At 37.0% G+C, this 24,777-nt stretch overlaps 1 protein-coding gene across 9 annotated transcripts in view; it reads left to right on the forward strand.

Annotated features, from left to right (window-relative positions):
- Nucleotides 1–24,777, forward strand: part of bt (projectin protein bent) — a 3,328,983-nt gene that overhangs the window by 100,492 nt on the left and 3,203,714 nt on the right. The window lies entirely within an intron of this gene.

Consider the following 24,777-nt stretch of genomic DNA (forward strand, 5'->3'; position numbering starts at 1 on the left):
CGCCTCACGGTCGACGGTGATGAATCGGCGGAGCGCAGCCTTGAGCGTTTAATTGAGCGAGGGAAAAACCACACTCTCACGCACCGCTCAGTCTGCGTCTACGTCGGGTGGTGATGTCTCGCACTGGTAAAACCCTAACTACGAGCTATCACCTTCCTTCCGTAGATCCGAACAGTATTCACCGTGCCCCACGGGTCACCTCGCTGTCGACTGTGATGAGTCGGCGGAGCGCAGCTCTAAGCTTTAAGTGAGAGGGGGAAAGCCCGCACACTCACGCACCGTTCAGTCTGCGTCTACGTCGGGTGATGGTGTCTCGCACTGGTAAAACTCTAACTACGAGCTATCACTTACCGTCCGTAGATCCGAACAGTGATCACAGCGCCGGGCTATACCGTTTGTTGGCTTCGATGGTGCTGGTGTTGGTGCGGTGGGCTGCGTCGGCGTCGATCATACGGTAACTGGTCCAATTGCGTGTTTCCTCGTCGATGGTGCTGGTGTTGGCGCGGTGGGCTGCGTCGGCGTCGGTGATTTGGTAACTGACCCAATTGCGTGTGTCCTCGTCGATGGCCCTGCTGCTGGCTCAGTTGGCTGACTGTGTCGACGTTGGCGTCACTTTTACCACTGCGGCGTCCACTCGCGGTTTTATATAGCGACTCACGTTTGGTGGTGGCGGCGTGCGCAGCCTAAAGTTTGGCTTTGCTCAGTTCGCGTCTAACCTGAGTATTGATGTCTCGCACTGGTAAAACCCTAACTACGAGCTATCACTGTTCAGCTTAGAACTGTTCACCACCACTGCTCCGTGCTGACTAACTCTTTCGTGTTGCGACCGTGTTGTTACGATCGGTCGTGTGTCGGTAGAAGCTGCAGTTGTTGTCGTCGCATGGTTTGGGTATATTGTTGTTTGATGTTGCGGTTGAAGTAGGTATGACCTAGTCTAATGCGTGTATTATTCGTGTGTTTGATTGCGTCTTGTATACCGCGTTTATTGTTTGCTCGTGTTACTGGCTTCGTTCAGCCTCATGTTGCGGTGCTAATATTGTATGTTGCTGGCTTCGCTCGACCTTATGTTGTGGTTATAATATTGTGTGTGTGGCTGTTTCGCTCAGCTTTATTTTGCTGTGACAATGTTGTGTGGGTCAAATTTGATGTCAATATTTGGTCCTCACAATTTATTCAGAATAGTATGATGGTCATTCAGCCTAAATATCGGTATGTGCGTGAAGGTGGTACGAGAAAGAAAAGGTACAATAATAATGCCTTCTGTTTTCATCTCAATAGACAAAAAGTCCGAGTATGCAAATTGTTTTTTAAAAATGCTTTAAATATTAATGATCGCCCAATAAGAACTGTTCAGAAGAAACGAAATGAATTGGAAAATGTTTTACTGCTGGAGGATTGTTAAAAACTTTATCGATAAAATCCCTAAAATCGAGAGTCATTATACTCGTGCAAACACCAGTAAACATTTTATTGATGGTAGCAAATCTATTGCGGGCATTCACCGAGACTACGTCGCGGAGTGTAAAGCTAAAAACGTTCCGTTTGTTGACTATGTAATGTTTTATCGAATATTTACAGAAGATTATAATATTTCATTCTTTACGCCAAAAAAATATTTATGTGGAACTTGTTGTGCCTACGATATCGCAGAGGGTGATGAAAAAAATAAACAAGAAGAATATTATAATCAGCATATCGTAGAGAAAGAATTTTCCAGAAAGGAAAAGAAGTATGATAAGGAGGAAGTGAATGCTAATGTGGTAGTGTACGATTTACAAGCCGTCATGCAGAATCCTAAGGGCGATGTCTCAGTTTCAGAAAATCACATTCCTAAGTATTATAGCCCTTTTTACGAGCAGTTGTAATCCTTATCAATTTATTTTTTTGCGTTTATTTTTTAATTTATGTCCTTCATGTTTGTACCTGAAATAATATTTTATGTTAATTTTTATGTTGCAATAAAATATGCAATGAATGCAATAAATTTTATTTCATATCCATGTTTTTTCTCTTATAATGTTTAGCAAGGCGGCCACCGTGGTGTGATGGTAGCGTGCTCCGCCTACCACACCGTATGCCTTGGGTTCACACCCCGAGCAAAGCAACATCAAAATTTTAGAAATAAAGTTTTTCAATTAGAAGAAAATTTTTCTAAGCGGGGTCGCCCCTCGGCAGTGTTTGGCAAGCGCTCCGGGTGTATTTCTGCCATGAAAAGCTCTCATTGAAAACTCACCTGCCTGCAGATGCCGTTCGGAGTCGGCATAAAGCATGTAGGTCCCGTCCGGCCAATTTATAGGGAAAATCAAGAGGAGTACGACGCAAATTGGAAGAGAAGCTCGGCCTTAGATCTCTTCGGAGGTTATCGCGCCTTACATTTTTTTTTTTTTTTTATAATACGGGTTTTCGTGATCCGTACGGGATTCAGTCAGGGACATTTCGGGACTTTTTCGTGATCATTTAAAGATGGTTTTCAGGATTCGTCCGGGATCCCGTTAGGGTAATTTCTGGACTTTTCAGGGCCATCCAACAGATGATGTCCTGGGTCCCTGGTCCAAATTTTGGTCGATATCTGGAAAACGCTTTCACATATACAACTACCACCACTCCCTTTTAAAACTCTCATTAATACCTTCAATTTGATACCCATATCGTACAAACATATTATAGAGTCACCCCTGGTCCACCTTTATGGCGATATCTCGAAAATGCGTCCACCTATAGAACTAAGGCCCACTGCCTTTTAAAATACTCATTACCACCTTTCATTTTATACCCATATCTTCAAACACATTCTAGAGTAACCCCTGGTCCACGGTTATGGCGATATCTCGAAAAGGCGTCCACCTATAGAACTATACTCTTTACTACCTTCCATTTGATACCAATGTCATACAAACACATTCCAGGGTTACCCTAGGTTCATTTTTCTACATGGTGATTTTCCCTTATTTCGGCTCCAAAGCTCTCAGCTGAGTATGTAATGTTCGGTTACACCCGATCTTTTCCTTCCATACTATATCCTCATTGGTTCTTTTGGTTGTATGGCCTTTGGTGTATGGCCTTTTATTCAGCATACGTTTGTTTTCGTACCTGTCAGTCAGACTTTTCAAGGCAGTTTCGAAATCGTCCTTTGTGACTTCGCATTTTTGGACAATTTCCTTCGCTCCCCCTGTGTCTTTTGGTTGAGGTAATATTAGTAGCGGAACTAGATTTTCTTTCCAAAATTTATTCGGAACAAATTTTTTTTCACGAAGTCCCAGAAACCCACTATTTATATGCAGTATTTGTATAAATATAATGGTGGATATTTGATCGTTACTTTTCATAATGCAGTTTTTGTATGCATGCTTTAATCGAGTATCAATTTTCAAATAATATTAGCGCTCAATAGTAAGAATGCTCATGCAAATCAGTCCAATGCTCAGAAATATTTGCGCTGATGGTACTGAATCAAACCTTACTTTATTGAATAAAGTTTATTCGGAATCTTCACTCTCACTCTACTCATTTTTCACCACTTTCTATTGGGCATTTGTTATCTCTGTAGAAACTGCGGTGCACATATTCAATAACAGTAGAATCGCGAGAAAGTTAGTCGCCAGTGTTCGGACTTTTACCACTAAAGTGGTAGATCTAACCCTATATTTCTTTTATTTGAAGTTCTACCACGCAAGCTCGTAAAAGGTGGTAGTTTTTTATAGAAGTTTTTTGAAGAAACCTTTGCTTTTCCACAATTTTTTGAGAAGAGAAACAATATTATTTGTAGAAGAATAGTTTTGTAAAACTCAAAATAACACCTAGCGATGCTTTGATCACCATTTAATCTCTATTACTTTAGGTTTTTAGTACATAACTGCCACTTCCACCTACCTATGTATATATAGGAAAAGAAGTGAGTAATATTCACTACTTAAAAATATTTCAAATATAACCCAATGCTACCACTTTTTTTTCATAAATCTACCACTATTTTCTGAAAAATCTGCAACTAAACAAAATTTTTAAGTCCGCACACTGTTAATCGCTCTGCTAAGTTGACCGAGTATGAGCTTCCACGTCCAGCTCTAAAAAGTTAACTATGTATTGTTTAATTTTCCTGAGCTCATCAATTTTTTCAAATCTAACCGTTTATTTGGCAATAAAAAAAGTGCGGGTATTCCCCGAATACCTGTGTAAAAAATTGTTGTCGGTGTCGCGTGGCGCAAATGTAGTTAGTCATGGGCATTTAAACTTGTGAGTTGTGTACTTGTGTTAACTTGTATTAAAGCTTGTGTTTTGGTTAACTTTTTCGCGATTCTACTGTATTAACCTTAGAATATTAAAAAATTTAACCTAATTCATTCGATTTACCAACTCGTTCGGTATCGTGAACTATTAAATCTGTTTAATTAATCGATAATTGGAAGTTCGAGTGACATATAACCAGCAAACTAAAAGACCGAGGGCGGAGGAAATCGAAAATGGTAAGTACGAATTTTCCATTAAAGTGTGATTTGGGTTTTTCCATCGAGCATACATTGCTATTTTCATATAATCGTTAAACATTTAATAAAATTTCATGAATCAGACTGCTTTTTAACAGTCGAGTATTAAATAACAGTAGCGAGCAATATATTTTCACCAGCTTTTTTTTCGTGAGATCACTCGGATATAGTATGTTTATAAATATACTGAAGTCAGCAAGAAAACAAGTGCATATAGCTTGTTTTTATAGCTTTTTTTTTAATATCAAAAGAGAAATCTTGTGTCTACGTATTTCTAATTTACCACATCAATCAGCATCAAAAAAAAATTCAAGTAGATAAACTTCATAACATGCAAATATTGCTAACTGCTTCTACGTGAATCAAAGAGAATTCTTGAATAACGTGAAATAAATATTTACAGGACGGAAACTCTGATGGAAAAGATAATAAGAAGCGATGAGCTATCAAGAGCATCAATGAATATTTTTGCAAGCTGCCAAAACTTCAAGAACAGGTCTGCGATGATACAAATGTTGAAAACGGAAGTACTGTTCCACTCTTAACTCATACTGATCGCGAAGCTAATACATTGTTGGTTGATAATAATAATGAGAAAACGTTGCATTTAACATCTATGAATGCTGAATCGGGTTCGAATGTACTTATATCACTTTCAAAAATTCTATTGTTGAAAAATACAACATAAGTAATTTTGTGGGGAAAAACATTTATTAGATGATTATACGAAGTGCAACTTACTAAAATATCCTTGGGTACCACCGAAGGACTATATCTTCCCTTTTTCGAGTCATAGTAAAAAAGGAAAAATAGAAAAGCGATACTTTAAACATCAGTTTTTAACTGAATATGAGTGGCTTGTTTATTCTGAACAAAAAAAGGATGTTTTTGTAAATATTGTTTCTTATTTGCAGGTGATACTGATGACTCGAAATTGAATGCACTTGTCAAAGTTCCTGTGACATCGTTTGCAAAGTTGTCCGGTAAAGAAGGTTTACTAAATAACCACGATATTAACAAATATCACTCTAAGTCAGCCCTTTTTAGTCAAGATTTCATAAACAGGTATGAAAATCCAGGAAAGGAAATCATTAACTTGCTTTCTTCTGATCGCATGGAACAAGTTGAGAAAAATAGAAGATTGTTGGAGATTATTATAAAAACTATTATTCTTTGTGGACGACAGAATTTAGCATTAAGAGGCCATAGAGATGACGGTAAACTTAACTTTTCTGAATCAGCAACAAACGAGGGTAATTTTAGGGCAGTTTTGAAATTTTTAGTCGCTGCAGGTCATAAAGAGCTTGAAGAACTTTTAAATTCTATACATCCAAGAGCTACTTATATAAGCAACACGACTCAAAACGAACTTATTCAAAATGGCTAAATTTTTTACAATTACTTTCGATGAAACTATATATATATCTATATAAACTATAGTCATACTGAGTAACTCAGCCTTTGTTTGCGGTATTTATATGATGGCAATATAAGAGAATATTTTGTAACTCTCCTTGATGCGTACGATTTGATCCGAGGAGAGGATGTTATAAATGGAGAAAAAAATTGACAAGTGTAGCCTTAGCACACATAGTGATCGATATTTTTAATAATTTACGACTACCCTTCGAATATTGCGTAGGAATTGGAACGGATGGATGTTCTGTAATGACATCAGAAGTTAAAGGAGCTGGGCAGGAACTTCTTAAAATATGTACCAATGCTAATCATTGTCCGTGTTTCAACCATTGTCCTAATAAATCGCTTGCGAAAACGTCGAAAGTTCTTCAAACAAAGGATTGTATTGCGTTGATGAAAAAAATTATCAGTTTTCCAAATCAGTCCCCGAAACGTACCAACATCTGCAGGAATCATTAAGTGGACTATGTGAAACGCGCTGGTCTGAAAAACATGATGGTATAATGCAGTTTGAAGAAAACATCACAAAAATTGTTGCTTCGTTTCAAGAAATTTCTACTTGGCAAGATTCAACAACAAGTTCTGAAGCCCGTTCTATATTGAATCTATTTGCGAGACAGAGTTCGTGATTTCAGTGATTTGTTTGAGCAATGTACTTTCTGTTACACGACCACTAAGCTTACTTTTGCAAACACCGTCAATAGATTTGAATCAAGCTTCTGAAGCATTGAGTGACACTTTGCGAACATTAAAAAACCATAGACTTGAAGCAGGATGTCGTTTTTCAGGACTTTACAAAAGAATAGTCGCTTTCGCAGATGAGTTGAAGTTTGATATGTTCCTCCCACGAATTGCTAGAAAGAAAATACATCGAGCGAATTACACTTGATCAGAGGCTGAAGAGTATTATCGAAAAACAATTTATTTACCTCTTCCTGATCATATCATTCTTGATTTACAAGATAGATTACCTGAAGATACATTGCAACTTTTTAATCTTAATTTGCCACTCCCATCGCGAATCATCAAAGATAATACACTGCAAAAAAAGAATTTGTCTAAAAGCCTGTCCAAGATCTTGGTAAACGATACGCATCTCTTATTGGAGGAAATAAAATTAATCTAGATGGAGACTACGAAGTTGTCAGCTGAAAAAGTTTTAAATGATTGCAATGAATATGCGTTTCCATCAATAAATGCTCTTATCAAAATTTTGCCCACGCTTCCATGCTTGTGCTGAAAGGAGTTTTTCGACACTTCGCCGGTTGAAAACGTGGTTACGGTCCACAATGTCTCAGAACAGACTCACTGGTCTTGCACTTTTAAAGATCCATTTCGATATTGAGATTGATATTGATCATATAATTGAAAGATATGTAAAAAAAGGGAAGCATAGAATCAAATTTACTCTGTGAATATGAACTATGCAGAAGATAAAAATGATGTCAAAAAATTGGATGTACTATTGTTAATTTGAATAACTAAATGAAACCAAATATGTGTATGAAATTACTAAACAAAGTAAAAAAATACTAATAAATTGACCCCTAAAAAATAACTATATACGTTTCCCTTGTTGTTTTGTTTTGCATTTTCACATATAAAGTATCTTGATGTGAACTTTGTTCAAAACACATCAGCTATTGGGAGAAACAGTTACTGACTGAAATCGCCCCCCTTCCCCCTCAAAAAGCAGCCTGGATCCGCCACTGTGTAATATAAACACTCAACATTAGTAAGATGACTATTATAATAAAACTAGCCGTATACAAGTCGCGAAATGTTGGCCAGGATAGATAATCGCCCTTGAGCAAGTCGGTGTCGCATGGGGCAGACGAATATGACGTTCACGTTCACGTATGGGCGAGGATTCCACAGTTTTTTCGGGCTCTGTTAATTTTTCCTGCAGCTCAACGATATTTGATATGCATCGCAGGTATACCGAGTAGGCATTTTTATGTTTTAGCTTTACAGCTGAAATATTTTCCGCTCTTAGCGTATCTGAATTGAGAAGGGCCTCTTGGGACGCCTTCGCCTTCTTCCAGGTCGCTCTGAACTCTTGTTGAATCTCAAGAGTTTTCTTCGTATGGCATGCTACTGGTGAGTCATTAAAATCTGACTGAAACACGGTTACTGCGTCGGGTAGTCTGATATAAGATTCCATTTTGGAAGAAATTTGGGTGGGACGCGAAGATCAATCTATTTAAAAATTTCCCCAAAATACTATTTACCTCTAAAGGTTGACTTGGCAAACAGGCGTAGGACCCGATCATTTTTCCCAATAAAAGTTCAAAACCAAATGTAGATATTTTTAATAATTTTACTAAACTCGCCACCCAACTTGTTGATGGATGTATATTAATATTTTTTCGTAGTATAAATGTTGGCCGCATTGCTTCCGAGTGCGTATTTGGCAGTGCTTTTTTTTTTTTTCAAAGTGAAATTTTGCTTTGGGAGCGGGAAATTATTTTGTGCAGAGACGGAGACGGGAGTAACGTGAACAGAATTTCCTAACTTTGGGCAGTGAACCAGCTGATCTCAAATTTCGTATTTCTACTTGCTCCTAATCTAACTTCCCTCTTTTCTAAGATATCGCTAAGGTAAAACACCCTCGGCTGATCTCTCCAGTCGATTGGAGTAAAAACCTCCTACCGAATATAAACAAGACGCAAATGAGGTCGAAACCCCCAGGTACAAGCCCCAGATGTTCATGGTCCTTCGAGCCGAATATGAGCTGGCAATATGCCATTAAATGTTTCTTTCTTTTCAGTTTCTCTTCAAAACATAATAATTGAATATTCAATTATTATAAGCTGGTGTTAAGCTCATGAATTCTTAAATATTAAGTAAAAATTTTAATTAAAGATGTTCAATTAAAACAAATCAAACTAAATCCGAAAACCCGGAAATGTTTAAATCTTTAGTTTATGTTCCCAAGCTATCAGAGCTCTTTGCAAAATCGGACTGTTATAACAGAGAGATGTGAAGATAGCGCACAAACCGATAAATACACTAAAAATATATTTAACCAGACCAAACCTATACCAAAATTGGAGAAAAGTAATATATGATTTTTAATAATCGGGGATTGCCCATATTGCTTTTTTTAAATGTATGAAAACATTTATTTGAAGCAATTTTTTTTAATTTTATAATTTATTTAATAATTTGGGAAAAATTTAAACAACGTGACATCAGGACGGACAAGGCGACAGCTGTTTCGATTATACCTTGTAAATCTCTTCAAAGCCTTTTCTCCCGGGAGTGGGAGTCGAACTCGCACCCCTACGATAGTTGAAATGGTTGTAAACGCATTCAGCTACGTCATGCCTGTTGTGAAGTCTTTCCCAATTGCCTTCTTTTTGCATATTTTAATCTTTTACACATTGCATACTTCGTATGCAATTATGTGTTAAAGCTATGCTTGGTACGGCGGTTTTCAAAGAAACTTTGGTTTTGTTGCTGTTTTCGTTCTATTTATAGAACTACAACGAATTAACCAATTTTGTCTGTTTGTATGATTTTTAATAATCGGGGATTGCCCATATTGCTTTTTTTAAATGTATGAAAACATTTATTGCAATGTGTAAAAGATTAAAATATGCAAAAAGAAGGCAATTGGGAAAGACTTCACAACAGGCATGACGTAGCTGAATGCGTTTACAACCATTTCAACTATCGTAGGGGTGCGAGTTCGACTCCCACTCCCGGGAGAAAAGGCTTTGAAGAGATTTACAAGGTATAATCGAAACAGCTGTCGCCTTGTCCGTCCTGATGTCACGTTGTTTAAATTTTTCCCAAATTATTAAATAAATTATAAAATTAAAAAAAATTGCTTCAAATAAATGTTTTCATACATTTAAAAAAAGCAATATGGGCAATCCCCGATTATTAAAAATCATACAAACAGACAAAATTGGTTAATTCGTTGTAGTTCTATAAATAGAACGAAAACAGCAACAAAACCAAAGTTTCTTTGAAAACCGCCGTACCAAGCATAGCTTTAACACATAATTGCATACGAAGTATGCAATGTGTAAAAGATTAAAATATGCAAAAAGAAGGCAATTGGGAAAGACTTCACAACAGGCATGACGTAGCTGAATGCGTTTACAACCATTTCAACTATCGTAGGGGTGCGAGTTCGACTCCCACTCCCGGGAGAAAAGGCTTTGAAGAGATTTACAAGGTATAATCGAAACAGCTGTCGCCTTGTCCGTCCTGATGTCACGTTGTTTAAATTTTTCCCAAATTATTAAATAAATTATAAAATTAAAAAAAATTGCTTCAAATAAATGTTTTCATACATTTAAAAAAAGCAATATGGGCAATCCCCGATTATTAAAAATCATACAAACAGACAAAATTGGTTAATTCGTTGTAGTTCTATAAATAGAACGAAAACAGCAACAAAACCAAAGTTTCTTTGAAAACCGCCGTACCAAGCATAGCTTTAACACATAATTGCATACGAAGTATGCAATGTGTAAAAGATTAAAATATGCAAAAAGAAGGCAATTGGGAAAGACTTCACAACAGGCATGACGTAGCTGAATGCGTTTACAACCATTTCAACTATCGTAGGGGTGCGAGTTCGACTCCCACTCCCGGGAGAAAAGGCTTTGAAGAGATTTACAAGGTATAATCGAAACAGCTGTCGCCTTGTCCGTCCTGATGTCACGTTGTTTAAATTTTTCCCAAATTATTAAAGAAAAGTAATATAATTTATAAAATGCCCTGTAACGGAAACAACAACGAAAGATGTAAAAACATATATGTAGGAACAACAAAAGTCAAAATAAAAACTCGAATAGTGCAACACAAATCTGACTTGAAATATTGTCACGAAACTAATAACCATAAAACAACACTAATGGCCAATTTTGCCAGAAAAAAAATTTCTTTGGGGCTAGAACCTAGAAAAAAGGGCTAGAAAGAGTTAAGTTTCTTCAAGAAAATCCCAAAACCGTTGCAAAAAGAGCTAAAAGTATATGTATATTTTTCAATGTAAGTTTTCACATTTATTTCAAATCAACCTTAAAAAAAGTTATAAAAAAGGTACAGTAAACTAACAAAAGAAAAAATAAGGTACAAGAGAGGTACATAATTAAAACTGTTTTTATAGTCCATTTTATATTTTATAATAACAAAAATACGTTTTTTCAACTTTTGTTTTGCTATTTGTCGGTAAGGTATCGTTAAAAAGTAAGAAGTATTCATCACACTACTACAATGACGGCACGGCTATAGGTTCGCCAAAAATACAACTTGCCAAAATGTTGGTTGATAAAAATTAATTTAAATTTTTCAAATTTTGTTTATTCAAATTTTAACGTCCTACGTGTGTACGAATCACCATTAAAATACACGTGTGCAATATTCAAGTTTATGTTGGAACAGATATGGTTGAAGGGCCTTAGACTTCAAAATCTATGATTTCGTCCTCAGAAGATGAATTATTATTTTTGCTACACTCATAAATATTTTTTGTGTTCATTAATTTTAAGAGATCGTTGTTTATTTCAAAGTCATGACAGCATTTATGCAGTCGTTTAAGGCCACTTCTTATTGTCAGAAGCGAATTCAACATATCTAAACTCATTTTGTTTCTGTGTTTGCTTTTAATCAAACTCATGTTTTAAAACGTTCTTCAGCATTACTTAGTGGCAGCACAAAATTGACAAGCCTTTGGATTATATTGTTTAACATCAAACCAAAAACTTAATGTTGAAGTCAAATTTTTCCAATTTTGGAGATAGATATTTTTCCACTGCATTTTTAATATCGTTATTTCATCAGTGCTATACTTGTTTTTTTTTTTTTCATTTGAGAAATATGAAAACCTTTGAGGTTTTACAATTCTCAAAGTGTTTTTAACCGAAAAGAAATCTATATTGTGCGGCAAGCGTTGCCTTAATTGATCTATTAATTTAATTATGAAGTCGCGACATATATTACGTGTCTTTCTTTCAATGAATTCTTCTATACATTTATCCTATTTTTTAATTCCAATATATTCTGCAAAGGTACGGGAGACAAAAATTTATTTTAATCTGAAGTTAAAGGGTGGAAACTCTAAGAAGGTGACACTATGCTGTTGCACAAGCTGGAAAGCAAATATACAACCTCATGACACAATTTATCGATTAAAGTTTTTGTTATCAGTTGAGTACCGAGTTGCCACATCATACATAACGAAACAAATAAAATACAACTTCGATACACATAAAACACGTTACAAATTTCACAATACGCATTGCCGAAATAGATTTGCAGCCAAAAAGGGGCAAACATTTTAAATAGGGCCAAAAAAGAGCTAGGGGCTAAACCGGACTTTTTGGAGATAAACGCCAAAAAAAGGGCTAGATATGGTTCCAAAATCACCAAAATGGCAACACTGCTAATGGCCACCTGTAACATGAACAAGTAAAGGTGTCTAATTTTGAGTGTAACCGAACATTATATACTCAGCGTGAGCTTCAATTGCACATTTAATTTCAGATAAATTACTTTTCTACATAACACGTGGCACCGCCCGTTTAAAAAAAATGTCTCCCCATTTCCTCTTACAATAAAACTTGATAAGTGAAATATCATTGATTCAAAACTATTTTTTGCTAAGTTATAGCTTATTATTCTAGTAATTTAGAAAGTATAATTCTATTGATAGAAAGCTCTTTTTTGCTAAGATATAGCTTATTATTTTCGTCTACGACCCTTTTAAAAATCTTTTATATAAAAGTGAGCGTGGTCTTTAACCGATCTCGTCCATTTTTACTAGAAATATTTCCTGTTATAAGGAAAATATGTGTTCCCAAGTTTGTTACGATATGTAAATTTTTATTCGAGTTATGGCTCCCGAAACATTGAAAATTGCTTAGTAAAAAAAAAGGGCGAAGCCACACCCATTTTCAAAAATTTTAGTGTTCTCCAATTTAATGTTATATTTCAATTTAAAATGTAAAATTCTATTGATACAAAGCTCTTTTTCGCTAAGATATAGCTAATCATTTTCGTCTACCACCCTTTTAAAAATCTTTTGTGTAAAAGTAGGCGTGGTCTTTAACCGATCTCATCCATTTTTTCTTGAAATATTTCCTGCTATAGGGAAAATCGGTGTACCCAATTTTATTATGATCCGTTAATTTTTCTTGGAGTTATGGCGTTATGGGGCGTTGCCACGCCCGTTTTTTTAAATTTGAAGTTCTTCCTATTTACTGTTATAAATCCACTTGGGAAATTAAATACCATTGATATAAAGCTCGTTTTTGCAAAGATATAGCTTATTTTATTCGTACACGACCCTTTTAAAAATCTTTTATATAAAAGTGGGCGTGGTCCTTAACCGATTGCGTTAATTTTTCTTCAAAGTACTCCTTATAGTAAGGGAAACCTCTCTGCCGAATTTGTTACGATGGGTTTAACGGTTTTTGATTTATGATTATAATATGGGCGGTGCCACGCCCATTTAAAAAAATTTCTCAAATTTTTATCAAGAGTCTCAATATCAGTCCACACGCCAAATTTCAACATTCTAGGTGTATTATTTACTAAATAATGAGGATTTTTGTGTTTTCCAAAATGTTATATATATAAAAAGTGGGCGTGGTTATCATCCGATTTCGCTCGTTTTCAATACCAATCTATTCTGGGTCCAGATAAGCTCGTGTACCAAATTTGGTGATGATATCTCAACATTTACTCAAGTTAACGGACAGACGGACGGACGGACGGACATAGCTCAATCAATCTTGTTTTCGACACTGATGATTTTGATATATGGAAGTCTATATCTATCTCGATTCCTTTAGTCCTGTACAACCAACCGTTATCTAATCAAAGTTAATATACTCTGTGTGCAAAGCACGCTGAGTATAAAAACCACTCTCTCTTCACAAGAACAAAATTACACGAAGAGATTTACATTGGAAATGTCCACATCATAAACACACCGACCAACATAAGAATGAACTATAAAACGGACCTCGATAATTGCGTCAGCTCTTGTAGATATTTAATAACAAACAGACGGACAGTACGAAACTTCACGCCAACCAGTGAAGACGTGTAAAATAATGTATCTATATTAAGAAATTTTATTTATGTAAATTGTTATTATCTGTATGCTATATGTTTTTGTTTATAGTCAACCTTTAAGACGGTTGCCGTGGGTAACCGAAATATATTGGTACAATTAAAAAGTACTTTGGGTTTTTAATTTAAAAATCGGACCTCCAGCCGGCAAAACACCAAGGTAGTAATATTTTAGTTTAGTATTAATTGGTTGCTTAATAGTTCGGACATATTTAAAACAAATAATAATTCAAACGTGCTTTCTTAAAACGTTTAGAAAAACTAAAAAACCTAAAAAAAATTGTAATAAATATATTTTTTAGTCAAAGTAGTGCTAAAGCCGAATATTAATTAGTTATACAACATAAACAAAATACCCATTTTTTTAAAAGAGTGATTAGTCAAATGTATTTAAATACCATTTTGCTACTGTTAGACCTTTAGGAAAAGTGGGCGTGGACTTTAACCCATTTTGATTATCCCCACTCGGTATATACAATTTGGCAAGGATAGTGTCTATGCCAAATTTCAATGTAATATCCTTAACTTCCAACTTTTCCTCTTCTTAATGTGGGTGGTGCCACGCCTATATTCCAAAATTTTTGGAATTATGTTTTGCGTCATAAGGCTAATTCGCCTACAAAATTTCATTAGCTTAGCGGCATTCGTTTTTGTACTATCTCATCTTTTCCATTTTTCAAAATTTTCGATAACACTAATTTTCAATACCGAGATATTCTGAGTCCAGATAAGCCCTTATACCGAATATGGTGAAGATATATCAATATTTTCTCAAATTATCGTGTTAACTGATCGACAGACGGACGGACGGACATGGCTTAACCAAATTTCTTTTCGATACTAATGATGTTGATATATGGAAGTCTATATCTATCTCGATACAGGTATAAAGTACTACCAATCGAAATCCAATCAAAGTTAAAGTGTGTACAGCTAGGTAAAATGAGTTAAGAAGCAAAAACCACAAAAAGCTTTCGCAACATGCTTTAAAGAAATGTTTTGAAAACTCCTCTCCAGTACGTAAAGTGGGATGTGAGAAAACCGTTAAGTATTACAGATTCCCAAAATATGCCCTGTGAAGGAACTAGACATGTGTAATATGAATTAACTGAAATAATGGCTGCTTCCCTGTATGGAAAATCTCTAGTTCAAAACTGGTTCGCTTCTAGTGCATTCGGAAACATTACTAATTCCTATTCTATATCTTTTACATGCTTTCATCTGACAAATTTAACATGGTGACGTTCTAAGCAGTGGAAATTGTCCCCGCTGCATTACCTTTTCTGTAGTTCCGAACTAGATAAAAAATGTCCACTTTAGAACTAGTTGGTTTTTAGCACTTTTTCGATAGTTCCCAACTAGTTGCCAAGTCGATTGTATAAATGAAGTCTGCTATTGATCGACAAGTGCGAACTAGTGTTAAAATTTACAGGGCAGAAATATTAGAGAAAGGAGGTAAAAGGCAAACACCACATAAAGATTTCGCGTTTCTGTAAATGGTCCACTATTTATTGCATTATGCCAGTTAAAAAATGAGTCTCTTTTTCACTTTTAGCCGTTAAAAAAAATATGGATTAACTTTTCGCAAATTTTTTTCTGCAATTATCTACTTACAATTAATTGTATTATTATTATTGCGCTAGAGACTGATTTAAGATTAAAAAATTGTTTCACATCTGTAAAATTACTTAATATCTATGAAAGATATTTAGAATTGTGAGGACCCAAATCCACCGGCTTTGGAGCCCATACATTCGAACCTACAAATATTTATCAAAACTTATTAAAACATGCATAAATCCTATTGGAATTACAAACTATACATCATTTTTTCGAAAAGCCCTAATGTATATTACAATGAATTTATACATATAGCATGTAAAACATACAAAACTGAATTATATAAATTGAATTTACACATACAAAATAATCATTTTTTGAATCACCCTAATATACATATAAACATTCATGACAACATCTAATTTCTTCGTTTAAATAATTGTCTCTGCCCGCATACGGTAAATATTTTGGTTGAACATTATAATTTTCACAGATATCCCATAACTGGCTGGAATTCTAAATAACGCTGGGAATACAGCAATGCAATAAGCAACACACATAAGCTCCCATTGCAAGAACACCAAAAACGTACAAATATACGTATACCAAGCCATTGCGACCAAGCACAGCAGGCATTGAAGAGAACCGTCAGGGCGGACATCACACAAAGAGGAAACGAAAAAATGTCATGTACTAGAAAGACGTCACGTTAGCATACCAACAACACAGCGTGGGTACTAGAAACTTGCAAGTTACCTACGAAGGGCAACCAACTCGTTGACAACAACAAGGCACAATAAGCAGGCAGCAGAGGGAAATCAAAAGCAACTATGCTAACTAACTGGAGATCAGGGATGCACCTTAACGTTAAGCTAATCGTTTATCAAAAAATTTCCACCGTTTCCGTTGAAACACTTCGAAATATTATCGATAAAGAAATTATCAAGATAAATTGTATCTCGTTTTTAACCGAAACGAAAAGCTTTCGTTAAGGTTAAAAACGTTAACAAAAACGTGATACTTTATGTTTGAATTGTGCTGGCAACTCTATAGCCATGGTGAAGCCGTAAGATGGTAACAACGAGCGCACATACACACACAAACTCTATGTAATTTGTTTGTGTAATTTGTTGGTGGTAATGTCAAAAATACTCTGAGAAATGTTCGTACTGTCAAAATTCATGAGAAAAGTTGCAATCAGCTTAGCTAATGCTTTCACCTTTAATGACTCCGCCATCAATCAGCTTTGCCAGCATAGTTTGAAATTAATAATCAACATAAACGATTTGATTTCGTTTTGATATGGCAGAAAACGAAACGAAATCATTTCGTTAGTTTGACGTTCTTAACGTTAATAAACGAAACGAAATGACTTTGTTTCGTTTATTAACGTTAACTATCGTAACGAAATGATATCGGTTCGTTGGTTAAGCATGCCTGCTGGAGATGCATACCAATGAACTCACATGTTAGGGGGGCGGCAGTACAAGGGGAATTATTACATACGCAATTTAGAGATAAATACTTATAATGCGATATATGGGTAGAATAATACAGTTAAATGTAAGATGCCTTAAGTAAATACATATAATAAGTAAAATTTATTGTTGCAGGATAACTGTCCACCTGCGCGTGGACAAGTATAAAAGGGCGACAAATTTTGCGAATTCGAGTAGTAGCCAGCTAGGTATAGTTGCCTGCTAACGCCTTGTTTAGCGGTGAATGGGACTCCAGGAATTTTTCCATCTTACGAGTTCTTTATTTTAGCAACTTTGGGGGTTTTTCCAACCCCATCGTTAGAGGGATTGTGGTGGTTTTTCCACCTCCGCAACCTTCAGGAAGAGTAGGGTATTTTTAAGCTATATACTCGGTGGGGGTTTTACCAACTCCACCGACTGGGAGGAAGTGGTGATTCTCCACCTCCGCTTTCTTTACGAGTAGTCTGAGATTTTTAGTTTAAGCGTAGTCCCGGTGGGGGTTTTCCCAACCCCATCGGCATAGAACCGACGGTGGTTTCCCACCTCCGTCGCCGTAGCTTCAAGGGTAGTCTTGGTATTTTGGAATAAAGAATTTATAACGTTTTATGACAACAAACGGGATCTTTCTCTTTAAAAGGAGACGATAGGGATTCTTCTCTATTTCCACAGGGATCCTGGACGGACTGAGCATACGCCGGCGCAAGGAAAAGTCCGTCACAGAATAACGAGTAGAAACAAAGAAAAATCAAGTAAGGAAGCCTAAGTTCGGGTGTAACCGAACATTACATACTCAGCTGAGAGCTTTGGGGAGAAAATAAGGGAAAATCACCATGTAAGAAAATGAACCTAGAGTAACCCTGGAATGCGTTTGTATGACATGGCTATCAAATGGAAGGTATTAAAGAGTATAGTTCTATAGGTGTACGCCTTTTCGCGATATCGCCATAAAGGTGGACCAGAGGTGACTCTATAATGGGTATCAAATTAAAGGTATTAATGCGGGTTTTAAAAGGGATTGGCCCATAGTTCTATATATGAAGTCGTTTTCGAGATATCGGCAAATATGTTTACCAGGGTGACCAGAACATCATCTGCCGGGTACCGCTAATTTATTTATATATGTAATATCACGAACAGTATTCCTGCCATGATTCCAAGGGCTTTTGATTTCGCGCTGCAGAACTTTTTCAATTTCTTCTACTTAATGTTATATCGAAAAAGTGGGCGTTGTCAGAGTCGGATTTCGCCCATTTTTAATACAAAGATAAAGGGAGTTCAGATAAGTACGTGAACTAAGTTTAGTAAAGATATATCAATCGAGATTTTGAAATTTTCTTTTCTTTTTGTATTTTGTTGCACCATATCATTACTGGTGTTGAATGTTAACACAATTTATTTATAGACTGTAAAGATATTAAATTTTTTGATAAAATTTGACTTAAATGTTTTTTTTTTAAAGTGGGCGTGTTCGTACACCGATTTTGCTAATTTTTATTTAGCACACATATAGTAATAGGGGTAATGCTGCTGCCATATTTCGTCATGATATCTTCAACGACTGCCAAATTACAATTTGCAAAACTTTTAAATTACATTCTTTTAAAAGTGGGCGGCGCCGCCTTCATTGTCCAAAGTGTTACTAATTTTCTATTTTGCGTCATAAGGTCAACCCACCTATCAAGTTTCAACGCTTTATCCGTCTTTGGTAATGAATTATCGCACTTTTTCGGTTTTTCGAAATTTTCGATATCGAAAAAGCGGGCGTGGTTATAGTCTGATATCGTTCATTTTAAACAGCGATCTGAGATGAGCGCACAGGAACTTACATACCAAATTTCATTAAGATACCTCAAATTTTACTCAAGTTATCATGTTTACGGGCAGACAGACGGACGGACGGACATGGCTAAATGAATTTCTTTTTTCGCCTAGATCATTTTGATATATAGAAGTCTATATCTATCTCGATTAGTTTATGCCGTTACGGGGCACCGTTATATGTACAAAATTAATATACTCTGTGAGCTCTGCTCAGCTGAGTATAACAAAGGCAAAGGCTATAGGATAACATAAAGTATAGTTATTCCAGCTTTCGTTATAAAAATTTGTTACTTCCCGTTTAAACTGCAGTGCATTGTTTACTTATCTTAGTCTTGATGGGAGGGAGTTCCACAAACGAATGGAGTATACAAAAAACTCGTTAAGATACAAAAACCCTATATTTTATATGACCTAGAAGTGCTGAGCGAGTAGCCCTAAGAAACTTAAGTTTGCTATATAGATAAGCAGGGTCCTTTGTGTAAGTTAACACCACACACATTCAAACTTCACAAACATTCACATAGTGGGTTGCCTGCATTCTCTAAGTCACATCGCAGCACACGAGAATGCGATAAACGCTGACTAAGCATATTCACATCATGGGAACATTACTGGTGATATGATATCAACAACATAAGCCACCTGCATTCTTCACTCCAGTTACAAAAGCACATGCATATGAAATAAATGCTGATGCCTCACTACCGCTCCGTGGGAACATAGTTCACACTGCAAGCACTGCGCATACCTTAGCTTCATATTTCTATACGAGCATCCAACAAACGTCAACCGCGCGTCACCAGCGGATGGGAACATTGGCAGTGATACGATACCACTGCAACATATGAAAATACCAACAACGATGCGACGCCGCTGCAATTGGGCCGTCGCTAAGAATTAATAAAAAGCCATACTAATATAGTTTTAAGTTCAGTTGAAGTTCAGTTGTATCTCAGTTGTATTTCAGTTGTATTTTGCTCATGTAAAAGTAATAAAGTGAAAAACACCGGCATAAGCCGGAAAAAAAAATAATTTTTTTTAAGTTTTAAACCCACAACGGGTTAACTGGCGCCCAACGGCCCAGTCGCGAGTTAAAAGGCCCTAAAGTAGTGCCCCGCGAATTTAACGCTCCAAAAGGCCCTAAAGCAGTGCCTCGCAAACAGATTCGCGGAAAACTCATCGCGACAACGGGAATCCACAAGTGAATAGCTTCAGTAGAAGAAAGCCACGCACCCACGCAGAGTGCGCATCGAGGGAACCAGAGTAGCAGAGAATTTCTATAACTATCGAGAAAAGATGCAAAAAGGACCAAAAACCCTCTACGCCGTGGGACTAATGTAAGAAATAATTAAATTAGAGTAATATATAGTTAACCAATAAAAATAGAACTAAGTTAAGTGAAGTGAAAGTGAAAGTGAACTGCTATCGTTAAACAATTTTTGTTTTTACTAACTTGCGAGGTCGGTAAGCGAATGAGAAAAATGGCTCAGAATAATATACTTAGGCCTCCACTCCTAAATACAGGAGCAACAGCTGCCTCAACAGCACCTGCAAACCTTTCCCCTCCCCAAGTCGTAACAACGACCGAGGAATTTAGGGAAGTTGTAAGAAGCACCCTAGCCGAAATCCTTCAGACCGACGCTTCAGTCCTGACTAGAATCAGTGCTCAACCCCCTTTGCTAACTGATCAGACAATTGACGAGAGGTTCAGAAATAGCATTTCCGACATGGACAAGATCCCTGACGTCGTCCGTTCCCTAAGAGAGTTCAGTGGAAACCCTACTGAGTTCAGTTGTTGGAAGAAGAGCGTAGAAAGAGTACTAAAAATTTACGAACCCAGTGTAGGTACTCCAAGGTATTTTGGTATCCTGAACATTATCAGAAACAAAATTGTCGGTGGTGCAGATGCCGCGCTCGAAGCATACAACACCCCGCTCAATTGGAAGGCAATTTCGCGTTGTGTTACAACGCACTACGCCGACAAGAGGGATCTCAGCACCCTCGAGTACCAAATGACCTGTCTCATCCAAGGACGGAAGTCGGTACAGGAGTTCTACGCAGAAGTTTACAAGCACCTATCTCTCATCCTCAATAAAATTTCCTGTATGGAAATTAACGACGAAGCAATGCGTGTACTCACCAATACATATCGCGATAAAGCACTAGATACCTTCGTAAGAGGATTATCAGGCGACCTCTCCAGGCTTCTCGGCATGAAAGAACCTGCAGACTTACCCGAAGCATTACATTTATGCACTAAATTAGAAAACCAAAACTTTAGGTCCATACATGCTAACAACCAATATAGCTTTCCGAAGATACTGAGTTCACCTTCAACCCCATTCGACACCCACCAAAAACCTTCTATTCCCGCAAGGAAGTTCCAACACGGAAATCATCCCTTCTACCCACAGCTCGCCCACATACCTCAACCAACCCCTCCCATGATACAGTTCCCCCCACAGTTCCAGCATACCTCATATCAACAACCCATATACCAACAACACATATACCGACAGCCCTATCCTCAGTACTACTATGAGCAAGGTGTACCTCCTGGTAGACCTCTTAACAATAAACCACCTCCAAGACCAACTCAGCCAAAGCCGCCGGTACCAATGGAAGTAGACCAGTCGCTGAAAACGAGGAATGTTAACTACATCAGCAGACGTAACGACAACAATGCTACGTCGAAACGACCACCGCCCACGCAATCCCATCAACATATTAGGAATTTCCCGAACAAAGTTCAACGTGTAAACCATATTTCCCCAACCCTCGATTCCACCACAACCGACTCTGGCCAATACGAAAGCGACACCAACACATACGAACCGGAGAGCGAGGAACAATCATGGCAGGACTACTACAACACTTACGAACAACAGGAGCACCAGTATCGCCAAGACGACGCAAACCAATACGTGGACGTTCATTTTTTAGATTAACTCCCTCATCGCTTCCTTACTTTGAATGTAAAACAACCGATGGCAGAATACTTAAATTCCTTATCGACACTGGTTCAAACAAAAATTACATTCAGCCCGCGTTAGTTACAAACCCTAAACCAAATGACAGCGTGTTCTTTGCAAACTCCGTAGGCGGAAAAATAAGTGTATCACATCATACCGAACTTAACCTTTTTGGCCTTAGAGATAAAAAGCTAAAGTTCTTTATCCTACCAACCCTGAAATCCTTTCACGCCATAATTGGCAACGACAGCTTAAAACAACTCAAAGCTGTTATTTACACCTCTAACGACTACATGCTTATAGAAAACAAAATAAAAGTCCCCATTAAGCAACAAATTTCTAAGTCAGTGAACAACATAGAAATAAAAACTGAACATATGAATCCAGAACAAAAAGTCATTATCGGGAATTTAGTGCAACAGTTCCCCACATTATTCGCCGAACCCGATAAAAAACTAACATACACCACTAGAATCGTCGGCGAAATCCGTACAACAAACGACTCTCCAATTTACACCAAATATTACCCTTATCCAATGTCTCTAAAAAGTGAGGTTGAAAAACAGGTCAATAAACTTGTCGAAGATGGGATTATACGACCATCTCACTCCCCCTATAATTCCCCCGTTTGGATCGTTAACAAGAAACCAGACTCTGCAGGAAATAAACAATACAGGCTAGTAATTGACTACAGGAAGCTCAACTCGATTACTATTGCAGACAGGTACCCCATCCCCAAAATAAACGAAGTACTAGCGCAACTAGGACGTAATAGGTTCTTTTCCGTCATAGATCTGAAAAGCGGATTCCACCAAATACACCTGAAAGAATCAGATATCGAAAAAACCGCATTTTCCATAAACAACGCAAAATATGAATTTACTAGACTCCCTTTCGGACTGAAAAACGCACCATCAATTTTCCAACGCACCCTCGACGATATACTACGGCAACATATAGGGAAGTTGTGTTACGTCTACATAGACGATATCATAATTTTCAGCAAGACAGAACAAGACCATGCTAAATCCTTACAAATAATTTTCGATACACTAGAGCAAGCCAATATGAAAATCCAGCTAGACAAATGCAAATTCTTCGCGCAGGAAGTAGAATTTTTAGGATTCATAGTCACTGCAGACGGCATTAGAGCAAATCCTTTAAAGATTGAAGCAATAGAAAAGGTACCTATACCAAAAACACTAAAGGACCTCAGATCTTTCCTAGGAATGTCTGGGTTTTACAGACGTTTCATTAGGGACTACGCCAAAATAGCAAAAACCCTTACTCTCATCTTAAGAGGGGAGGAAGGACGAATGAGTAAACATTTATCTGCAAAAACAGCAATAACCATGAACAACGAAGCAATAGACGCCTTCAATAAAATAAAAAGGACGCTTACGTCCAACGACGTGATGTTACAATACCCCAATTTTGGTAAAGAATTCCATCTAACTACCGACGCCTCCAATTACGCAATAGGAGCAGTGCTTGAACAAGATAATAAACCAATTCTATTCATATCTAGAACCCTATCAAAGGCCGAGGAAAACTACGCAACAAATGAGAAGGAAATGTTAGCCATCATTTGGGCCCTCAAATCCTTGAGAAGCTATCTTTACGGCCCTGCCGTAGTCAAAATTTTCACAGACCACCAACCTCTTACATATGCCCTCAGCAACAAGAACAACAATAGCAAACTGAAGAGATGGAAAGCCATCTTGGAGGAGTACAACTATGAGATCAGATACAAGCCCGGCCACACAAACGTCGTAGCGGACGCACTTTCTAGACCACCACAAGAAATAAATTCATTGACACCCACCCAACACAGCGACGAAAGTTCAGGTCAAACCCTTATTCCCTACACCGATGCACCCATCAATGCATTCAAGAACCAAATTTTTATTTCAGTGGGAGAAATTCCTTCATACCAATTTAAGATAATTTTCCCCACCTACCACCGTCATATCATAATCGAAAGAGATTTTACGGAGGAAACTCTAACCACCCTACTAAAACGATACTTAAATCCTTCAACAACAAACTGCATAAGAACCGAAGATAGTATTCTGGGCAAAATCCAAACAATATACCAAACTCATTTTAGCAGATACAGAGTACTCTATACCCGCAAATTCATAAAGGATATCTTGAACGAAGCGGAACAAGAAACAGAAATCATAAAGAAGCATAATAGAGCTCATCGAAATGCAATAGAAAATAAAAAACAGCTTTTAGATAAATGCTATTTCCCGCAAATGACTGCTAAAATAAAAAGAATCACAAAACAATGCAAAAGATGCAATGAAAATAAGTACGAAAGACATCCGACTGCCCCAATCATACAAGCAACCCCAATTCCCAATTACCCAGGACACATTGTCCATATCGATATATATCACACAAACAATAAGGTTATCCTCACAGCCATCGACAAATTCTCTAAATACGCCCAAGCGAAAGTACTTAGATCAAGGGCGACAGAGGATATAAAACAACCCCTTCAAGAATTGCTAACCTCTTTTGGTATCCCAGAAAAAATCGTTATTGTTAACGAAAAATCCTTAAACTCTGTAACCATAACCTTTATGCTCGAAAACCAATACGGGATAGAGATTTACAAGACACCCCCTTACACCAGTACTGTCAACGGCCAGGTTGAACGCTTCCATTCCACCCTTTCAGAAATAATGCGATGCGTGAAAAGTGAAAGGACGCACGATAGCTTCGAAGATCTACTCTGCAAGTACAATTATTCCATCCATTCGACAATTAAGAGAAAACCAATAGAAGTATTTTTCGGAAGGACTGTAAGTACCGACCCCGAACAATTGGAAAACCACAGGCAAGAAAACATAAAAAACTTAGCTGAAAAACAAATAAAAGATTTAGAATTCCACAATAAAAAAAGATCAATCTTCAAAATTTACAGTCCTAATGACATCA

The sequence above is a fragment of the Eurosta solidaginis genome, chromosome X (genome assembly GCF_040869045.1).
Source record: "Eurosta solidaginis isolate ZX-2024a chromosome X, ASM4086904v1, whole genome shotgun sequence".
In the NCBI taxonomy this organism is placed as follows: domain Eukaryota; kingdom Metazoa; phylum Arthropoda; class Insecta; order Diptera; family Tephritidae; genus Eurosta; species Eurosta solidaginis.